The following is a 22,880-nucleotide window of genomic DNA, read 5'->3' as shown; positions in this document are numbered from 1 at the left end:
TATCCAACAGATTATTTATACTGTTAATTTCAAAAATAAAAAATCCTTTTCAGTATCTAAGCTGTTTATTTAGTGCATTTCATGCATCAGGTGTAGATAGAAGCTTCTCTTTCTAACTTCTAGCCAGTTTCTCTTTCTAGTTCAGTCACCAACATCACTAACTTCTACAAAGTGCTTTGCATTCATAGATCTCAAAGTGCTTTTACAAGGAGGGTAACTATTTTCATTTTACAGCTTCAGAAACTGAGGCACAGAGGCAACAGTCGTAGACCTTGGATGGGAAAGCAGGTTTTCTGACATCCACTCCAGTCTCTAGCCCCTGGAGCTACAAAGCCATTGTGTTTGGGTTCAGGATCACACTCCTGAAAGGGACTGATTAAGTCTGTGAGGGTGGGGGGAGGGGAAGAGGAAGAAAGAAAAAGAAACATTCTCCAACCTATACATTACAAAGCCCTTTCCAGACCCCTAGCACCTTGATTTCAAGCAATGTTATACTTGCAATTAAAAGTTCTTTTGCATTTTCAAACACTTAACTGCCAACAGCCTTGGTTTGGCTGGATTAGTCCAAGATTTTGAACATCAGTCCTGGAGAACTGAAATATTAGCTGATATCTCAAGACTGTGGCAGTTGGCAAGCTCCTTGCTCTGATCCTCCTTCCCATCCAGGGAAACGAAATGCTGTTCCTGACCCAGGAAGATCTGATAGTAGTTTTACTGGAGGAGGAAAAAAAAAGGAGAGAGGTCAGGTGTTGGTGTTTAAATGGGTGTGGCAGGGCTAGTGATGGCAGAAGCAGCTCCTTGTGAGTTTCTGCCAGGTGTGAGATAGCTGACCCCCCATACCACTACCTGGAAGCTGTGACAGGGCCATACGTGTGCATTATCACATAGAAGCTGTGGAGACAAACACCACAGGAAGAGCCACCTCGGAAGGCTGGACTAATAGCTTCCTTTGGGTCCCCTGATTGGTCTAGGTGCCCTATTTAATGCCAGGAGGAGTTCCAGAAAGTGGCTGTGCAACAAGGTGGTATCCACTGACAATGGTAGTGATGGATCGGCCTTTTGGCTTGCTCTTGGACTCCTGATCCCTGCTCTGACCTTTGGGTCCAAACCCTGGCACTGACCTTTGATGCTATTCATGGCCTCTGACCGCAACTGCTTCAACCACCAGGCCTGGCTGCCCAGCTCTGTTTGTGACACTCCTGGGCCTCCCTCAGTTAGTCATTAGGGGGCAGAGGCTCCCATGTGCTGCTGTAGCTCTAACCTCTTTGTTTTCTTCCTACTCTGGGTGGGAGCACAGGGACAGACGTTCATGGGGCAACTCACAGCCATGGAGGAAATGGAGGTGAATAGGACCCATGGACGTGGACATCTCAAATTGACAAAAAGGCCACAGAAAGATAGAAGGGAGATGTGACAGATGAGGGAAGGCCTAACTCTTCCCTGCTCCTGAGAGAGAGATGCCATGATCTGCCCCCATTTTGCAGCAAGAGACACGGAAGCAATATTCTCTGAAAAACACGAGTGGAGGGAGTAGGTCCAGTGTTGCCAACTCTCATTATTTTATTACAAGTCCTGCAATATTTGAAGTTTTATTTAAACCCACAGCCAGTGAAGACAACCGATTATGTGAAATTCTCAGCTTTCAATTTATAAAAATGTTTTAGCCTTCATGGTTGAAAGCTTGAAAGGGTGACCCCAGTGCAGACATCAGGTTGTTACACCAATAAAATAAAAACCAGCAGGATCTTATTAAAGGGGAAAAGGCAAAATGCCACATTTATTGTGAATACAGAAAGAATCATAGTAAGCAGTTAGTTATAGCTATAACATTCCATTCAATTTCATATTTATTCACACATTCATTCATACACACACACACGCAGGTTCCGCAAGGTTGTTATCGTAGTTACCAGCCTTTAGAGTTGCTCATGCCAAGCCTCTGGCCAGGTGGCCTGGACATGAGGAGGGAGCAGGGCCTTGTCAGATGCTCATCTAATGCTCCTGGAAGTTGGTTTGCAGAATCAGACCCCAAAGTTTTCACTTTCTAGAGTCCATTTTTATAGGAATTTCTTCCTGTGCCAGTCTATGGGAATTGCTTCACCATGCTGTTGCTGAATCAATCAGCAGATAGCACATTCCTGACGGCTCCGTGCTGCCAGATGTTATCTTGTTCTTTGGTTCTCCCATTCTTGAGGCTGTTGGGTGGATTCCAGTCTGCTCTCCGGGGGTCCTCTGGTTATTGCCACTTGACACCTTCTTCAGCCGATGGACACTGGATTCTTAGGCTGGCATCTCCCTGATCATTCAGTTATTATCCACACCAAACATCCATCCACATACATCCTCTATCTCGATTTTAATCACAATTGTTAACAAAGCGAGATGAATACAACAAAAGGGCGGGGAGTCTCTGGGTGCTGTTTCTGTTGTTACACAGTATTGCTTTGAGTCTCTCTCTGTGTGAGTAGTTGTTGTTGTTACAAAAAATTGCTTTGAGAACAGACTCTGTCTTAGAATGTACTAACACAATTAGCAGCTTGCAAGTTTCACACATAGAGGGAGAGAAACGGTACCAAAAACCAAGAGACCTCTTAATTAGTAATACCCTGGAATTTAAACTATGGGGAATCAAACTCATTTGTGATTTTAATACAGAACTTCTTTAATATGATCCAACAAGGTGACAAACTGAAAGAACCCCAATTTTTTTAATCTCATGATTTTTAAGCCAACCTCACGATTTGTGACATTTTGGGGACAGCAATACTGTGGAACTGCTGCTCCTCCCTGAATAGTTTACAAGGGATTGCAAACCACTGGGCCTTCCCCCAAGAAGAGCAGGGGGGAACCTGTTGGAACAAAGGAGATCATTTGTGACTGGGGGCAGTGGTGGGGAAGTCAGCCCTTTTGTGCGTTCTGACTGCTTAGCTTACTTCACCAACCTTTGGAGGCCCTGAAAGAGGAAATACTCGTTAAAACCATGTAGAATTCTCTAATATGCTATCAACCACCTGATCAAGTCATTCTTGACTAACTGATTGAGTGCAATATAGAAGAAACCAGAGATATGGAAGACTTATTAAGCTACCTAGACCACCTCCTGAAACTGATGTTTCACCTGAGGCCATATTCTACCGTGGCTCTGCATTCAGACCCTCCAACCGTCTGAGTGGAAAGTTGTTTGTTTAAGCTGACAATATCCAGTTGAGACTAGAATCCTTCCTCAAACCCTGAAGGGATTTTCTTTCATGACAGGACAGAAGTTAAAGTCTGTTGGAAAATGAAAGTGGAATAGTTATAGGTATGGATCATTCTGGAGGATTATTTCAGTTTTACTGACAAGGGGCAAGTGGTTTTGCTAAATCTGTATCCTTCAAAGATTTTGGAACCAGACTAACATTCCATGGAAACTAACTCAGTTGTTTCACTACATTTTTAGATACTGTACTTCATAGGAATGTGTGTAATGGTACATATTTGCAAAGACAGACGTTTACCTGACTTTACAATCCAAATATGCACATTTTCACCACATAAAGCTTCAGAGAAGGCAAGAAACACAGAGGGGATTTCTTTGAGCCAATGAAAACCAGCTGAGACAAGAACAACAGTTATACCAACTCTAATGTCCAAAAAGATTACTTAGTGAATACAGCGCCATCTGTGACTCCAACACAATTCTTAAAACAACTGTAGTTAACTATGTGACTCTTTCAGTTCTTTTCTTGCCTTTTTTCTTTCCATCCCTTTTGAATTCGTTAACTTAATTTTTAGCATCCGGATCTGAAAATGTGATGGGACAGCGCCTACAGCTGAAGAGTAAAAGTCATTCTCTCAGTGTACAGTTTTGTTCTGAAAGCAAAGAGGCTTGATTGTACGCACGTGCCAAGCCTTGAAGCTTTTTATTTATTTTAAATCAGAGCTGAAATCCTTTCAAAATCTTTGTACCGTCTCTAGGTGGCACTGTGCCCCTGTATTAGTCCCAAATACACAGAGAGCAATACCATTAAAAACAGTTCATTTTTGAACTGCCAGGTGGAAAAGAATTCATAGCTGCCAAGCAATATGCTTTGAGTTCTTTATATATTGGGCAAGTGCAGTAATAGCTTAATTTATAGTGGTTAATTAGTTCTTCAGTCACAACACAAGCTTATGCTTGACAAATAATCTTATAGAAGTTGCTTGTAGCTAATGCTGGAAGTTTAGCTAATAGATAAGCAAACCAAAGTGCCCAGCTTTTTCCTAAAGAAAGTGAAGTGGCAAGTCTCAATACAATTAATTAGGGGCTGAATACTTGATTAACATTGCATGGTTGTACGCACAAGAGGCAATGGCTTTCATTTCTATAGCTGGGTTGTGTGGTGTATGCAACCGTAACGAAGGGTTAATCAGCCGTATGATTATCATTATCTTGCTAACGCATATATAAGGTTATACTGTGTGTTGTCCTGGAACAGGCAAAAATATTTTTCCTGTTTCTGTAGTGGAATTAAACTGCTTAAATTATCTTTATAAAAATTGGTGCCATTTTCCTAACTACTTTTTACACAAGTACCATCCCTAATGTGAAAGTAGGATCATTAGCCGGTGATGCCTAAGGAAATAAAAAATAATGAACAGGCTCAAGATTACAAGGCCCTGCCAAATTAGACATTACCCAACACGACATATTGAGCACTAGGCTAGAGTCACTAAGACCCAGATCCTCAAAGGTATTTATGGACCTAACTCCCATTGTTTTTGATATGAATTAAGCACCTAAAACACCTTTGAGGATCTGGGCTAACTGTTTATCATTGCCAAAAAGTTAAAACCTTTGATTCCTCAATGGCAAGCAGAGGACCTGCTTTAGTTCCAGTGAAAGATCAGGGCTAATGTTCTGGTTATGCTACATATTCCCCTATGCTTAGATTACAATTGGAATTCACCCCTAAAAATAATGAAATTAAATTTTCCACAGAAAGGGTTAATCTGTCCCGTTACCCACCATCCTCACAGAGGATCTGCTTTACATGGTATGCTGGATGATCCTTCGGATCCATGCCATTTTGCTCAACTGACCACAAATTTTTGCATTTGAAGAAGTGCTGTGCATTTAAAATATACAGGCACAGCCTTGTTCACCAACAAGCTCCATTCAAACCAGAGAGATAGGCTAGGACTTTCAAAAGAACCCACCATTGGCCTAACTGTGCTTCCCTTGAAGCGAATGGAAGTGTTTAGGGGTTGGAGCAAGTGTGACAAATCTGCTGCAGTTCCCCGAATTGTGAGTTAATGTGTTATTCCTCTCACCCTCAGCAGTTCCAGATTTGCAGCTTCTGAGCTATGTATCAGCTTCCTGACATACCAGCTTAATCTGCTCTGCCAGCAAACTCTTTAGCACTCTGCTAGGCCAAACCTTGCCCAGCAGGTAACAATGAGTGAACTCCAATGCCCAAGTTCCTCAGAGACATTTCTCTGCTGTGTCCTGCCCTCTCACTGAACACACACACACACGTTTTTAAAGGAGCAGCAAACTGAATGAGACAGTACCCAGCAGCTCACCTTAATTGGGTACAAACACACTATTTTAATCAAAGCACTGAATTGATTTAAAGTAAAGTAAGTTTATTAAACAAAAAGTCATAGGTTTTAAGTGATATCAAGTATAAGGAATAAAGATAGAAAGGGTTACAACAAACAAAAGTAAAAATACACAACCAAGACTGAAACCTGATTTAACAACCTAGAGTCTCATGTTTGAAGAAGTGTTTCTCCCCAAGTCTCTTTCCAGCATGGCTGACCAGACTCTCTGGCCAGGACCCTTCACAGAGATCAAAGGGCTGGGTTTCTTTGTCTCCTTGGGTGAAAGATGCCAAATGGCACTTTTCCCCCTCTGCTTATATCTTCCTCAAGTTCATTGACCCTGATTCAAGAGGCAGGGAGCTTTCCTAGAGGTGCCGTTCCCATCCCCGATCGAGATTGTTAAGTGGTCATCTTTCCCTACTTGCTCTCTTTTGTTTACCTTGCTTTTTTCTGTCTTTGGTCACACCTTGCTTACTTTACTTTGGAGACACTCAAGCAGGTGGACCCACATTCCATTGTCTGGAGCAGGCATGGCTTAGGCACTGCTTGCCAAATACTTTTAAAGAACATATTCCCAGCACATAGCTGTAAAGTTCTTTGTGGGTTTACTGTACATACGACACACAAGAATATTAATGATCAGTGAGTTATTGGTTTTCCAGTGATATATTACATGCCACCTTTTGAATAGATATCACTATAACTGTGCCAACTGGCAATGGGGGGCTCTTAGGATCACAACAAGATACTGGATTTAGGACCCCTACATTTTATTCCCACTCTGCCACTGCTTCACTGGGCCTGTTTTTGCTCTCAGTTACTCCCATGCTAATCAAAAGTAACTATCCAAGATAAAAACAGATATGAGAGATGAGGCCCACAGTGCTACCTTAGATAACCAGTATAACCTCTCTAGTCTCTTGATCCAGCTGTAAAATAGATGCAAGTTGTCTGCCTTAGAGGCAGGACTGAGGCTCAGTATTTGTGATTTCATCAAAGAATTTCAAGCCCGGAACCTTAGAAAGTGCTTAACTTCCATTGAAATCGATGGGGATTAGGTTCCTAAATGTCTCCGAGGATCTGGGCCTCAGAGATTTACAAAGTATTTAGTGGAGTGCAGATGTAGCGAACTTTGTGCCAGACATTCTCCTGGTTCACATCAGTGTAAACATACAGGTAAGCTGTTTGACCTCTGTTTTGTGGATAATAAGAGTGTTAGGAGAAATAATCATTACTCCAGCTGATATTCTGAGCTACACAGAGAGATTTATCTAATTTCTTTACCAAGCCCAAGAGGGAGCAAAGTATCCTTCTGCAACACAACTACCTTGTGTTAAAGTCTTAAATAAATACTGACTGCTCCTGAGTTTTGTGTTTCAGATCTCGGTGAGCGGCAGGAATAAACTAGAAGGCATTAAATAGAGAAACCCAAGACAGCTTTAACTGCAGAGGTAAACTAAGCAATAATATTCTAACAAGCAAACCCCTGTACATTATTGACACATGATAAAGCTGCAGGAGTCTTGCTCTCTCTTACACGCACAGCCAGTTGGCAGGATTTCTTTCTTCTCTCATTTTTAAAGGCAAACTGCACTTGTCTTAGCCATGCCACACTAATGTCTTAGCAGCTGAATAGCCAATCAATCATTTCAACATGCACCTACAGTATGTTTAAGTTATCCAGGTCCTCAAGGGTATGTCTACACTGCAGCTGGGAGCAAGACTTGTGTCAGCAGGGCTTGAGTTAACATGCTAAAAACAGCAGTGTCTGCGTTGCAGCACAGGGAAGGGGCCTAGGCTAGCCATTCAGGCTCCGAACTATCCACTGGGTGCTGAAACGTCCACACAGCTATTTTTAGCATGCTGGATTGAGGCCTGCTAACGCAAGGCTGTCAACCTGGCCTAGAAGGCTCATTCTCAGTTACTGCGTAAACATACCCAAAGGGCTTGCTCCAAGATTACCTTTCTGCTTTCCAGAATCATCCCTTGTTTCCTAGAGGACATTGATCACCATTGCAATGCTACAGCAGGAGAACTTGGTTACAAGGAAGGATACCTCTGCATATTGTTTGGTTCACTGAAGTTCTTTTTTCACATTTTATATGCTTTTAAAAAAATCCTTAGCAAGCTTCCCTGCATTGAACAAAACAAATAGTCCTCAGAAGCAGACTCCTGGCTTGCTTCAGTCTTCTGCATGCTGGTATGCTTGAGCAGAGCAGGAAGTTGATGACCACCATGAAGCAACAAAAGTTTGTGTCCTTTCAGGACATTGTAAGACTTTACACATTAACTTTGTTTGGCCACCCAACTGCTCTGGCGGGTAGATAGCAACTGACTACCTATGGAAACATTTGTTTAGCCGACCTGTACCTGAACTTTGCTACCCAGATCTGAACCAACTCTTTGTTTTGGGAAAACAAACCCCAGTTGATAAGCCACCCCTTTTACCTATCCCTCATTCAGTCTGAGGCCCTGTCTACATTAAGGAAATTCATAGTACAGGTACTCCCCTGTAGCTTCACTCGTCCAAGACCCAATTACAAATAAACGGTAAAAGTCCAAAGTGGGGCTAATGCCAGTTTACTTCACTGTGTCACTAGATTAAGCTGCACAGGCATAAACGCTGCTTTAAAGTGGCGCAGCGTATCTAGTAACCGGGCTCATCCTGGATAGAGTTCATGTGAATTTCCTTAAAGCAGACAGGGTCTGAGAGGGGCCAAAACTGGAACATGTCATATAATCTGCTCACGGTAAAGATCTGTATCCTTGTGCTGGATGAGATATACTGGTGGCTTCTGGCTGGTGTGAACTCTGGATCCAGAAGAGCCAATAGATGGCCAGATAGCTGAATTTGCTGGGCATTCTGAAGTTGCAGTGGAGAGGTAATTTAGATCGATTGATGTAACCTTGCACTACACCCTGCAGCTAGCATGATGGAGCTGACAGTGGACCCGAACCCAAGTGTCAAGTCTGAACCTCTGTAATCTGTGTAATCTGCAACGTGACTACCACAGGACTGAAGGAGTTATATAATGTTTGGACAGAGGCAGATTTATAGTTAGGCTAAATGGAACAATCAGTTTATAAAAGTGAGTAGGCAAGGCTTTGCATGAATTCCCAAATGTAGGAAGTTCAGGTAAAATAGGGCGAGGACCTAATTCATGTTTTGCAAAGCAAGAACCACTCTGGGCGTATCAATTTATAGAAAGTGAAATGTTAGTTTACAGAATTGCAGATGCTGCTTTTTTCTCCCCTCTACAACCCCCTTCAATCAAAAATAGGAAACAAGAAACGGATATTGCACGTGCATGCTAGAGACTGCATTTTATTTATTCCACTTTGTATTAGCCATCTTTTACATTCTGTGCTTCTAGCAAGACTACAGATACTTTAGCCTTCATCTGCAAAAATACACAAGGAACAAGGAATGCAGCTAGCAATAAGAAATGATTTGGCAGCAGAGTCTACTGATCTTGCACTTAGATGTATTTTATTTAGAGATGGATCTCAGGCATAACCCCAAGACTGAGAAAAATTCAAATACCAGCTTCACAGCTGTATCTCTCTAAATTAAACTGAATCCAAATCCAACCACTCGAAGATCACCACATTTTCACCTAGGATGAAGCAATTATGGCGAGAGAACTGTTCACATACCAAGCCCTGAAACCACCTCACTGTGAAGTAAACAAATTAAGAATACCAGGTATTGAAAGAAATCTTTTGGAAGAAAGCTTCGTCTCCCATATATCCTAAACTGTGAAGTTCAGATTTTGATCTAAATTTACTCAAGTTTGGAGTATCTTGACATGAGTTTCAATTACATTTTTTATTTTTGATTGAAGAGTCAAAACAAAAATTTCAAATTGAAATATTTTGGAATTTTGTTCTGCAAAAGGTACTGCTATTTCAGGAGAAAATTACAAGGTCAAAATATTGGAATTTCCTGCAGGATAAAAAAAAAAAAAATCAAGTCTTCTCAAACAGCTCTAGTTTTGAACTGGGCCCATCTCTAAATGCAGAGAAGTAAAGAACCAATTTGTTTGAGCTTATTTACAAGCAGTTACTTAAAATTTGCTCTCCTACTGTGAACTTAAATAAAGGGAAATATTCAATAACGTACACTTCAATTAACTAGATGACAGTATGAAGGCTGCAGCATAGGTATTGATTATGATTATTAGATCTCCTGTACAGAAATAAATGTAAAAAAAAAACCAAAAAAACCCCAAACCACAACCCCCTAGTTGTAGAAGTTTGGGAGCACTTGGTAGTCTAGTACTCTAGAGAGCCTTACGTTACACATAGCTGATCTTAGCTCAGCTCTTTCTTGATAGATTTATTAGGAAATAGACATTTTTAAACAAGAAATCTTGCTAAAAATGTAATTTTTTCAAGTTTTCCCCTTATGTCCCTTATATCATTTTCCATTACATTATCTTAAATGAGAGTATGAGAAAGATAAATCCACAGTGTAGGTAATGAACAAAGCTAGTTAGTGCTCCCTGATCCTGAGGGCCAGCCTGAACTAGCTCTGGTGAGAGAGAGCAGCTGAGGGGCTGCTCTAATTTATGTCACTGTTGTAAGGTTTCTAGTGTGTGTTGGCATCCTTTCATCTGCAAGAGATGGTGGGAATTGCAGCCTATGATGTAGATGGTTTGCAATGTCTCATGTGACTGAATAGACCAATCCGAGATTTGCATGTTCTTTGGCAGTTATTGCAAATGTATATATCTTGGTTGGGAGCTGCTTGCTGTCTATGGGCTCTTTTCTCCTCAAGCTGTAGGAGCCAACTCCTGTCATGGACTTTGATACCCTGATGGAGACAATGGTGCCACTTGTTACAAACATTTGCTAAGATTTCCCATTGGTCAGGATCAATTCCAAATTCCTTCATATCTCGCTTGCATGTGTCTTTATAGCAAAGCTTGGGACATCCTGTTGTTCTTGTTCCCTCTGATATTTCCCCATATAGCATGTCCTTGGGTATGCATCTGTCTTCCAACCTACTCAGATGGCCCCGCCAGCGCAGTCGTCTTTGCTTGAGCAGGGCTGTCACAGTTGGTAAATTTGCCCTTTGAAGAACATCTGTGGTGGTGACTTGCCATTTGGTGTTGAGTAAGTGGCGTAAACAACGTAGGTGGAAACTGTTCAACCTTTTCTCCTGATGAGCATAAAGTTGTCCAGGTTTCCCCACCAGACATGAGAGAGCTGAGGACGCAAGCTTGGTACACTAGCATTTTGGTCTTGATAGTAAGCTTTGAGTTGTTCCATGCTCTTTTAGTTAGTCTGCTAAAGGTGGTGGCAGCCTTTCCAATGTGAACATTTAGTTCTTGATCCAGTAAGAGGTTGGTGGTCACCGTAGAACCTAAATAGCTGAACTTTTGGACTACTTCTAGCTGATTTGCATTTAAGGTAATTGAAGGATCTTATGGAACCCCCTGACCTACAACCATTTTCTTGATGCTGATGGTGAGAGCAAATTCCTGACAGATACTTGAAAGGTGGTCCATGAGTTCTTGTAGTAGGTCTTCATTGTGGGTTATGAGGGCAGCATCACCAGCTAATAGAAGTTCCCTGATTGGCACCTTTTTGACTTTGGTCTTTGACTTAAGTCAGGACAGGTTGAAGAGTTTCCCATCTGATCTTGTATGGAGCTACACTCCATCTTTCATGTCCTTAAATGCACAGTTCAAGAGTACTGAGGAGAATATTCCAAAGAGTGTACAGGTAAGAACACATCCTTGCTTCACTCCACTTTTCATCTCAAAGCTGTCTGAAGTGGACCTGTCAAACTGGACAGTTCCTCTCATGTTGCTGTGGAATGAACATATAAGACTGAACAGGGTTGGTGGACATCCTATCTTTTCTAGTATTGCAAATAGACCTGCTCTGCTGACTGTGTTGAATGCTTTAGTTAGGTCCACAAAGGCGATGTACAACGGTCACTTTTGCATTCTGCACTTTTCTTGGAGTGGGCGCAGAGAAAATATCATGTCTATAGTTGATCTTCCAGCCCTGAACCTGCACTGTGATTCAGGGTAGACACGATTCACCAGCTGTTGTAGGCACACTAAGATGACTTTTGCAAAAGCTTTTCCTGCTACGCTTAGTAGCAAGATACCCCTGTAGTTGTTGCAGTCACCCTTTTTGCCTTTTTTTTTATACAGAGTGATGATGTTTGCATCACACATCTCTTGTGGTACCTCACCCTCTTTCCAGCCTTTAAGTAACAGCTGATGAAGATATGGTAATACGCTGTCTTTCCCACACTTGAGGATTTCTGCTGGGATGCCATCTTTTCCAGGAGCCTTGCCACTTGATAGCAAATCAATGGCCTTACTTTGCTCTTTTACAGTGGGCTCCACATCTAGCTCTGACATGTCTTGTAGAGTTGGTATTTGGTCCAGTGATTCACTGGTGATGTTTCTTTTTTGTGCGTATAGCTCTGAATAATGTTCAACCCAACGAGACAACTGCCTGCTTTTATCTGTAATGATTTCACCGCTGTGCGATTTGAGAGGGGCACCCTTGTTGACAGTGGGATCTAGAGCTTTCTTCAGACCATCAGATGTGACTTTGAGGTTTCCTGTGTCTGAAGCTGTCTGTATCCTGTTCACAGAGCTTGATCCAGTAATGATTTGCAAAGTGTTTGCTTGCTTTCTATATCTCGGTTTTTGCATGTCAAAGTCTCACTTTGGTGCTCTCTGCTGGCTTCTTGTTGTGTTCCAGATAGGTTGTGTTCTTAATATTGAAGAGAGATAATAATTCCGCTTCATTTTCTTCAAACCAGTCCTTTTTTGATGGTCTCTTTCCCACAAATATAGCTAAAGCGATTTCATGGATTGTGGTTCTTAAATCTTCCCAAAATTCCTCTGCCTTCTCTGGTAATGACTTCCCATGTATGCTAAGTACAAAAGCCTGCACAAACTCCTGGCATTTCCTCTGGTTTTTGGTGTTAATAGCATTGATTTGGGCTTGCTCCTAAGTTTTGCTCGATGTAGTTTCTTGGCTGCAATCTTCACTTTGCTAGTAATCAAGGAGTGGTCAGTGTCACAATCAGTGCTGTGGAACATGTGAGTGTTCTGCACTAAGGGTAGGTCTTTCCTCCTGATGATAACAAGGTCTAATTGGTGCCAGTGGCCTGATCGTGGATGTCACCATAACACTTTGTGGTGACCTTTTCCTGTAAAATATGAATTCGTAATGCACATTTGGTTTTGGGCACAGAATTCAAGAAGTCATTGGCCATTCTCATTCATCTTACCAATGCCAAAATGTCCTAGGCAATCTAACTATGAGTTGTTGTCTGCACCGACTCTTGCATTAAAGTCACCCAGGAGGAAAAGTTGCTCAGTTGATGGTATTCTTTTGACGACTTGATGCAAAGAGCTGTAAAATGTATCCTTCTCTTCAGGGCTAGATTTGAGTGTTGGTGCATAGGCACTTATGATGTTCACAGAGCCGATGGCTGTCTGAAGTTTAAGTGAGATGATACACTCTGACTTCCCAATGGGTGTTTCTAGGAGCTTTACCCACTTGTTTCTCACAGCAAAACCGACACGTGCAGACGATTTTCTTCGCTGCTTTTACCTGGCCAAAAGAAGGTGTAATTGGCCTCTTGGACAGAACCAGCATCTTCAAGTCTTGTTTCCTGAAGTGCTGCAAAGTCAACATTGAGTTTGTACAGCTCACAGTCTATCAAAGCTGACTTCCATACGCTGCTTGTGTACTGTAGGTTGTCATCGTCTGTCAATCCCAGATACATAGTCCTGACATTCCAGCTGCCAAGCTGGGTTTCTTATTCTTGGTTTCTTATTTTTGCCAGGTGCAAAGTTTCTGTCTGCCATTCAACTTTTGGTCTACCCCCACAGACCGCTTGAGGTGGGCCCTCCTCCACGCCAACCCGTAACTGCCACCTTCTGTGTTGTGTCCTTGTTGCCAGCAAGGATGGAGTGTTTTCTCCATGTGATTTGGCTGCAATAGCCTGGGCAGTTGATATGGAGGCTCTGCTTTGCCCATGTGCCCACTGCAGGAGTTGCCAGAGCAGAGGAGATCTTCCATCTGCCTGCCTTTCAGTGCTCCATTCCTACATTGGTTATCAGCCACATCTGAAGGCCCCAATCTGTCCTGTGTGGATGTCGTTGGCAAAAACACTGAGTGAATGTGCTCATCTGCCTTTTGATGGTATTTCCTCCCTCAAGGGTTCCACTACCCTCCTTAGGCACTCATCAGCCCAAAGCTGTTGGCGCTTCCTGAGGTTTCTGGGTTAATTAGCTACAGCCCAGCACTCGGCATTGACCAGTACAGGTTGTACCACTGATGGTCATAGCGGTAGCAGATTTTCAATTCTGACCTGATCAGAATAGGATAGGCCTCCCCTGCCACGTCCCCTCCACCAGAGCTGGGTGGGACAGCTGGTGAATACAGTGCCTTCACAAACTTTACACAAAAAGTTTTTCCTTGCACCAGTGGAATTCCCTTCATACAGATTCAGGCTTCTTTGTATGTGTCACTCCAGCAAGAAGGGTTGGATCTCAGTGTGACGGGCTGGGTCACAGAAACCCCTTTGGGACTACCTCTGAGCCCGATTTCACTGCCATCTTGGGACTTCGGTGCCTTGCCTTGTTTGAGCCAGGCATGCTTGCCTGCTGCAAACACAGATCCAAGTTTGGACCACGTCCCCCACAAGCTGCAGGCTTAACTGAAAACAGTTTAAGAAGTGCTCCTGTCTCTAGCACTCAGACACCCAACTCCCAATGGGGTCCAAACCCCAAATAAATCTGTTTTACCCTGTATAAAGCTTATACAAGCTAAACTCATAAATTGTTCTCCCTCTATAACACACAGAGAGATATGCACAGCTTCTTGCCCCCACCCTCCAACCAGGTATTAATACATACTCTAGGTTAATTAATAAGTAAAAAGTGATTTTATTAAATACAAAAAGTAGGATTTAAGTGGTTCCAAGTAGTAACAGACAGAACAAAGTAAATTACCAAACAAAATAAAATAAAACTTGCCAGTCTACGCCTAATACAGTAGGAAACTAACTGCAGGTAAATCTCACCCTCAGAGATGTTCGAATAAGCTTCTTTGACAGATTAGCCTCCTTCTAGTCTGAGTCCAGCAATCACTCACACCCCTGTAGTTACTGTCCTTTGTTCCAGTTTCTTTCAGGCATCTCTTTGGGGTGGAGAGGCTATATCTTGAACCAGCTGAAGAAAAAAAGGAGGTGTTTTACCAGGGGCATATATAGTCTCTCACTTAGGGGTGGAAACCCCTCTCCCCCTCTGTGTAGAATCCAGCTACAAAATAGAGTTTTGGACTCACATGGGCAAGTCACATGTCCATGCATGACTCAGTTTTCTACAGGACCTTCCCAGGAAAGCTCGGATGTGGATTGGCATCTATCAAGGTCCATTGTTAATCAAGTACTTCCAATTACTTGAATTACCCCTTCACATTATGTTGACCAAATCTGCCTTAGGTGCTTTCTACAGCAAACACTTTAAATACAAGCATAGAGCCAACGCTCATAATGTCAGATATAAAAATGATACATGCATACAAATATGATGAATACATGCAGAAAAACATAACCATTGCAAAGATATGTTACATGGCATAACTAGCATAAAACATATTCCAGTTATGTCATATTTACATTCATAAGCATATTTCTATAAAGCATTATGGGGTGCAACATCACACTCAGTAGATAATCTAGCCTTCTGTGTTCAGATTTCAAGTTCCAAGTTTAAATGTATTAAAAATAGCATTTTGTCTACCAGTTGTGACCATTTATCTAACCACTGACAGAGAGGGTGAGAAATCACATAGGTATCATATTGCACGAATAATCTCTCGCCTTCATGTCACGTGTTCCAAAAAGGAATTAATTTGAATGCAAGAGCTTTGTCACAGCAACACCAAAGCGTAGAATGCGTTGCATTTTAGTTGAAGAGGAAGAGGCTGATTGCTTAGATCCTTTAGCTATTGGGGTGGGCTCTTGCTATTCTTGGCAGGCATCTGCCTTAGAGGAGTGGGCAGTAGGGACAGGCTTATGGTTAAGGCACAGGTCTGGCAGCCCAGAGATCAGGTTTCTATTTCCAGCTTTGCCACTGATGTACTTTGTAGCAACAGGCTTGTAATGGAGCGGAGTCACCCGGTGGCGCCTCCTGCTGCTCGTCAGCAGGAATTAGTGTGTCAGCCTCTGGAGCGCACCTGTCTGGTGATCTGCCTTACCACTGGGCCCAGTCCCTCCCAGGACCCAGTGCCCCCTCCCACAGGGGTGCTGCCCCTTGGCAGTAAACCCCAACAATCCCTGAGGGTCTCCCCTCCCCGGGGAATTCCCACCCACTATCCCCACCTCGCCTCAGTCTTGGCTACTGCCAGTCGTCGCCTAGCCCCGCTCCCCGGGGCAGACTGCAGTGTATCAGCCACTCATCACCGGCAAGGGGGTGGGACCTGCTGCCTCTGTCTTCCCGTGGGCTGCCCCCTTGCAATCCCAGGACCTAATAGACCCTAATCTAGGCCTCACAGCCTGGGGGCTCCCCTGGACCTTTTCCTGAACAGAGAGAGAGACTGGCCCCTTTATAGGCCCAGCTGCAGCCTGATTGGGGCGTGGCCCAGCTGCAGCCATTTCCCCAATCAGCCCCGCCTTTCTTGCCCTCAGCCCTGGGCTTTTAAGCCCCACAGGGCAGAAGCGGGTAACCACCCCACTACAAGGCTGGTCGCAATCAATACCTCAGAACAGGAACAACAGCAGCCTCTCCAGGGTGTTGTAGTGCTTAATTCATTATTATTGATAAAGCACTCTGTGATCCACATATGGAAAAGTGCCAGAGTATTAATCCTTATACCAAACCTCTAGCTAGAACAGGGTATTAGGAATCTGGGCTCTTGGGATATGTTTGTATCTCAACCACAGACTGTGGGACCTTGGGTGGATTAATTAACCTGCATGGTTTAGTTTCCACACATGTAAAATGTGTAAATACTTCTCACAGGTCTTTATTAAGTTTAATTATTGTGAATAATTTGATGCTTTGATGTCCTCAGATGAGAAGTACGATATACTTTTGTCATGCTAAAACATTTAATGGTCAGAGACACCTCTATTATAGATCGCTTAATATGAGAAAAAGTCAGGCCTCTATTCCTCACTAACTGCCAAAAATCGCTATTTAAAGAGCTTTGAAGTTTGAGATATCTGAAAACTGTTCTCCAGCATCCTGGCAATTAAAGAGAAAAGTGACATGGATAAGCTAAAAAGACCTGAAGAAGAGCTCTGTGCAAGCTCGTCTCTCTCACCAACAGATGTTGGTCTGATAAAAGATCCTGCCTCACTCACCTTTTCAAGTTAAAAAGAGCTGGTTCCAAATCATGGTCCAACAGTTGTTGGGTCAACAGGTGCAAATCACATAGCTTCTTTCCTTCAGTATCCTTATCAGTAAAAGGGGCTACACTTCTGCAGATTTTTGAGATCAAAGAGGGAAAATTATGGTTTATTCCTGTTTTATTTTTGTTGAAGTCTTGTGACTAGATCCACTGGAAACCTAAGCCAAAACAAACCCCAGATAGGAAGAGTTAAATTAAATATTGGTTTTTACTGTCAGATCTCCAGCTTCATTGAATATCCTTGGGCTTCTCTACACACCCATTTAGTTCACAGCAAGCTGGGGTGTGACTCCACCTGGCACTAGGCTGCCTTGTCCACCTGGGTCCTGCTGACGTACAGTAACAGGTCCTTAGTGCACTTTGATCAACTCCTGTTCCAAAGTGGGGTAGAGCTAAAGTGCAGTAAGGAACCATCCATATGGACACTCAGTGCACAGCAAGCTAGTGTGTGTGTGGGGGTGTTTACACCCCAGCTTGCCTCAAATGAAATGTTATGTAGACAAGCCCTTATAAAATTTCTTATGAGCTTGATACTCCAAGATGCTGAGCGCTCTGGCATTTGTTCAACAAAGCGCTGAAGTGCATGCTTAGCTATCTTTCTGGATAAGGGCCAACATGCTCAGCACTGTAGAGGACAGAACCCTCTATTAATGGCTAGTAACATGTGCTTACAGAAATTATGATGTGAAGCTGGACAGCACAGCATGGGGAGGAGGTGACCAGCCCTCTGTGGAGAAAGAAGTGGTTCAGGACTATTTAGAAAAGCTGGACGAGCACAAGTCCAGGGGGCCGGATGCACTGCATCCGAGAGTGCTAAAGGAGTTGGCAGATGTGATTGCAGAGCCATTGGCCATTATCTTTGAAAACTCATGGCGATCGGGGGAAGTCCCGGACAACTGGAAAAAAGCTAATGTAGTGCCCATCTTTAAAAAAGGGAAGAAGGAGGATCCTGGGAACTACAGGCCAGTCAGCCTCACCTCAGTCCCTGGAAAAATCCTGGAGCAGGTCCTCAAGGAATCAATTCTGAAGCACTTAGAGGAAAGTGATCAGGAACAGTCAGCATGGATTCACCAAGGGCAAGTCATGCCTGACTAATCTAATTGCCTTCTATGATGAGATAACTGGCTCTGTGGATGAGGGGAAAGCGGAGGACGTGTTGTTCCTTGACTTTAGCAAAGCTTTTGACATGGTCTCCCACAGTATTCTTGCCAGCAAATTAAAGAAGTATGGGCTGGAGGAATGGACTATAAGGTGGATAGAAAGTTGGCTAGATTGTCGGGCTCAACGGGTAGTGATCAATGGCTCCATGCCTAGTTGGCAGCCGGTATCAAGTGGAGTGCCCCAAGGGTCGGTCCTCGGGCCGGTTTTGTTCAATATCTTCATTAATGATCTGGAGGATGGTGTGGATTGCACCCTCAGCAAGTTTGCAGATGACACTAAACTAGGAGGAGAGGTAGACACGCTGGAGGGTAGGGATAGGATACAGAGGGCCCTAGACAAATTAGAGGATTGGGCCAAAGGAAATCTGATGAGGTTCAACGAGGACAAGTGCAGAGTCCTGCACTTAGGACGGAAGAATCCCATGCACCGCTACAGACTAGGGACCGAATGGCTAGGCAGCAGTTCTGCAGAAAAGGACCTAGGGTTTACAGTGGACGAGAAGCTGGATATGAGTCAACAGTGTGCCGTTGTTGCCAAGAAGGCCAATGGCATTTTGGGATGTATAAGTAGGGGCATTGCCAGCAGATCGAGGGACGTGATCATTCCCCTCTATTCGACATTGGTGAGGCCTCATCTGGAGTACTGTGTCCAGTTTTGGGCCCCACCCTACAAGAAGGATGTGGAAAAATTGGAAAGAGTCCAGTGGAGGGCAACAAAAATGATTAGGGGACTGGAACAAATGATTTATGAGGAGAGGCTGAGAGAACTGGGATTGTTTAGTCTGCGGAAGAGAAGAATGAGGGGGGATTTGATAGCTGCTTTCAACTACCTGAAAGGGGGTTCCAAAGAGGATGGATCTAGACTGTTCTCAGTGGTAGCAGATGACAGAACAAGGAGTAATGGTCTCAAGTTGCAGTGGGGGAGGTTTAGGTTGGATATTAGGAAAAACTTTTTCACTGGGATGGTGGTGAAACACTGGAATGCGTTACCTAGGGAGGTGGTGGAATCTCTTTCCTTAGATATTTTTAAGGTCAGGCTTGACAAAGCCCTGGCTGGGATGATTTAGTTGGGGATTGGTCCTGCTTTGAGCAGGGGGTTGGACTAGATGACCTCCTGAGGTCCCTTCCAACCCTGATATTCTATGATTCTATGAATTAAAAGGCATAAATGAAAACTGTGCAAGCAAGTTCTTTCTACGCATTTGGATTGGGGCCATGGCGACCCTAACAAATTAGGAAATACTAGATTTTGCTGCTTCATTTGCATAAACATAAATATAAATCATCTTATACTTGGGCAACAATGCCCTAAAGTTGAGTTTAGTAAAAATGAATCCCAACAAGACTAAGTCTTTGGCTTATTGAAGTAGTGTCACATGGCTATGTGTCCTGTTATTAAATTACAAAGATCTGAGAAACAGCAGCTGAAGATCAGAAACCATACCCAAGCGTTCCATTTGGCAATCCAAAGCACCATAGCTAGGGCATGGTCCAGAAACAGTTTTGCTTTCCAGTGCTTATCATTATGTGTTACTTCTAGCAGCTGCAAAGGAAACATAAGCTCCAACTGTAGCTGTAGAAAGAGCAAAATGCTTTTATCGGATACTTAGAGTTTAAGTGTTAGACCCCTGTCAATGCAGCAGTTCACTCGTAACTATGTTTGGAAGGATTAGATTATCACTAAATGTTGATAGACAGATTTCACCATACATGCACAAACCAATGAAAACATATTTCCATCAGTGATAAGAGAAAATTTACAGATGGGCAAATTAAGAAAAATGCTGCTTGTGAACTTAGAGCTTTATTTAAGTCTATTTTCTTTGTATACTTTGATATATGATGTTGACATGTGTTTTAATAGTTAAAGCTTTAACTTTTTGAATCCCCGTTTACTGTCATTAAATAATTGTCTGATCCCTCCCCCTTATAATTTCCTGCAACTATAAACATTTAAATAGATACAAACAGAAAAAAATGCTTAAAAATAAGCATTGATTTTATCAAAATTATGACTAAAAAAATAAAAATCGAATTGTCCCAAGCCTAGTCATAGCAAGATTAGTAGTCACTGACAGACACCTAAGGCTTGGTTTTCCTTTTGGAGTAGACCACTGTAAATCAGAAAATCAATGGAGTTATAATGGTGGAGAGCTGGTGTTTGTTTTCAATTGTCTTCTGCATTAACAAGATTATCATTTTTATGTAGGAAGAATCTCTCACCACTTCATCTATTAAATAGGACAGGTACAGTTTCTTTTCTACATTTATTTCCACATAGATTATGCTCAATCCCTTAAGCTTTTTTTATTTGTATTGATGCCTCAACACTTCAGGAGAAGGAGACCTTATACGTCATCAGATTTTCAATATACAGGCACAATCCTGCATTGGATTATGATGTGATTATTTGTATTACATTAATGCCTAACGGTTCCAAACAAGAGCCGAGGCCCATTGTGCCATACTTTATATATAGTAAGATGCCTTGGCTACACTGGTGGCGGCGTGTACTGTATGTATAGCCACACCCCAGAGTGAAAAGCGGGCTTCATCCAGGCTGCAGTGTGTTAGATACGCAGGACAGTAAAGACTCTGGCAGGGGGGGAGTGGAAGACTTTCCCTGCTGTGGGGAAAGGCTCCAGCAGTGGGACACTTCAGTGCTACACAGAGCAGTGTGGAAGACCGAGGCACTGCTTGGGCATGTAGAGAAATGTGTAGAATACATACCCTAAGGTTCTCATGTGTCTTTGACTAGCTCTACACTTATGGTGGCATACACAGCACATATAGACTGGTGCTAGGGGTGTGTGGAGTGTATGTACTGTATATGCCACCGTAAGTGTAGAGCTAGTCAAAGACACACGAGAACCTTAGGGTATGTATTCTACACATTTCTCTACATGCCCAAGCAGTGCTTCTCGGTCTACATTGATATATAGATACCTATACCTAGGGAGGTGGTAGAATCTCCTTCCTTAGAGGTTTTTAAGGTCAGGCTTGACAAAGCCCTGGCTGGGATGATTTAATTGGGGATTAGTCCTGTTTTGAGCAGGGGGTTGGACTAGATGACCTCCTGAGGTCCCTTCCAACCCTGATATTCTATGATTCTATGACCGGTGCTAGGGGTGTGTGGAGTTTATGTACTGTACATGCCACCATAATTGTAGGCATACTCAGAGACAGTGGGCAAAAATAGGTATCCCCATTTTATGAATGGGGAGCGGAGGTACTGAGCAATTAAGCAGTTTGTGCAACATAATACAGGAAGTCCATGACAACTAGAGCGGGGTTAAATTTTTAATCAAAAACTTTTTTCAGAGAAAAATGCAGATTTGGTGACATTGAAATATTTCACAAATTCATGTCAGTTTTGCCAAAGTGTTTATGGCAGGGAAAAACAAACAAATGGGGGAATTCTAATAGTTGATATGAAACATTTCAACATTTTCTAAATGAACATGTCACTGTGTTTTGATTTGAAATAACTGTTTAGAAATTCCTTCAGGTTTAGTTAAACATTAAGCACTCATCGTCAAAATGTTTAGTTTAACTCAAAACAAAAATCTCTGATATTTTGGAATTGACAAAGATTTAAAAATCTGTTATTCACACAGTGATAGTGACACTCAGGATTTGAACCCAGATCTCCTGAGTCTGTTCAATTCCTTCATCATAAGATCTCCCTTCATCTCTATTGTCTTTTTGTATGAACTGCAACAAAACTGGGAGGAGAGGTAGACACGCTGGAGGGTAGGGATAGGATACAGAGGGCTCTAGACAAATTAAAGGATTGGGCCAAAAGAAATCTGATGAGGTTCAACAAGGACAAGTGCAGAGTACTGCACTTAGGACGGAAGAATCCCATGCACCGCTACAGACTAGGGACCGAATGGCTCAGCAGCAGTTCTGCAGAAAAGGACCTAGGGGTTACAATGGACGAAAAGCTGAACATGAGTCAACAGTGTGCTGTTGTTGCCAAGAAGGCCAATGGCATTTTAGGATGTATAAGTAGGGGCATTGCCAGCAGATCGAGGGACGTGATCGTTCCACTCTATTTGACATTGGTGAGGCCTCATCTGGAGTACTGTGTCCAGTTTTGGGCCCCATACTACAAGAAGGATTTTTTAAAAATTGGAAAGAGTCCAGCAGAGGGCAACAAAAATGATTAGGGGACTGAAACACATGACTTATGAGGAGAGGCTGAGGGAACTGGGATTGTTCAGTCTGCGGAAGAGAAGAACGAGGGGGGATTTGATAGCTGCTTTCAACTACCTGAAAGGGGGTTCCAAAGAGGATGGATCTAGACTGTTCTCAGTGGTAGCGGATGACAGAATGAGGAGTAATATTCTTAGGTAAGTTGCAGTGGGGGAGGTTTAGGTTGGATATTAGGAAAAACTTTTTCACTAGGAGGGTGGTGAAACACTGGAATGTGTTATCTAGGGAGGTGATGAAATCTCCTTCCTTAGAAGTTTTTAAGGTGAGGCTTGACAAAACCCTGGCTGGGATGATTTAATTGGGGATTGGTCCTGCTTTAAGCAGGGGGTTGGATTAGATGACCTCCTGAGGTCCCTTCCAACCCTGATTCTATGATTTACTCTATGATTCTAAAAGGAATCTCAAGAAATTAATTTTATATTTAGCATAGGGCTTGGAGAGTAAGTTAGGCATGGCACCACACAGAGAGACAATAAGCAATATCGAACCACCCAATTCAATGAGCACTGTCAGTCCTGCATGCTGCATGACGTA

This window comes from Eretmochelys imbricata, chromosome 1 (genome assembly GCF_965152235.1).
Source record: "Eretmochelys imbricata isolate rEreImb1 chromosome 1, rEreImb1.hap1, whole genome shotgun sequence".
NCBI classification, from domain to species: domain Eukaryota; kingdom Metazoa; phylum Chordata; order Testudines; family Cheloniidae; genus Eretmochelys; species Eretmochelys imbricata.
The sequence above is the reverse complement of the archived record's forward strand: the minus strand, read 5'-3'. Positions refer to the sequence as shown.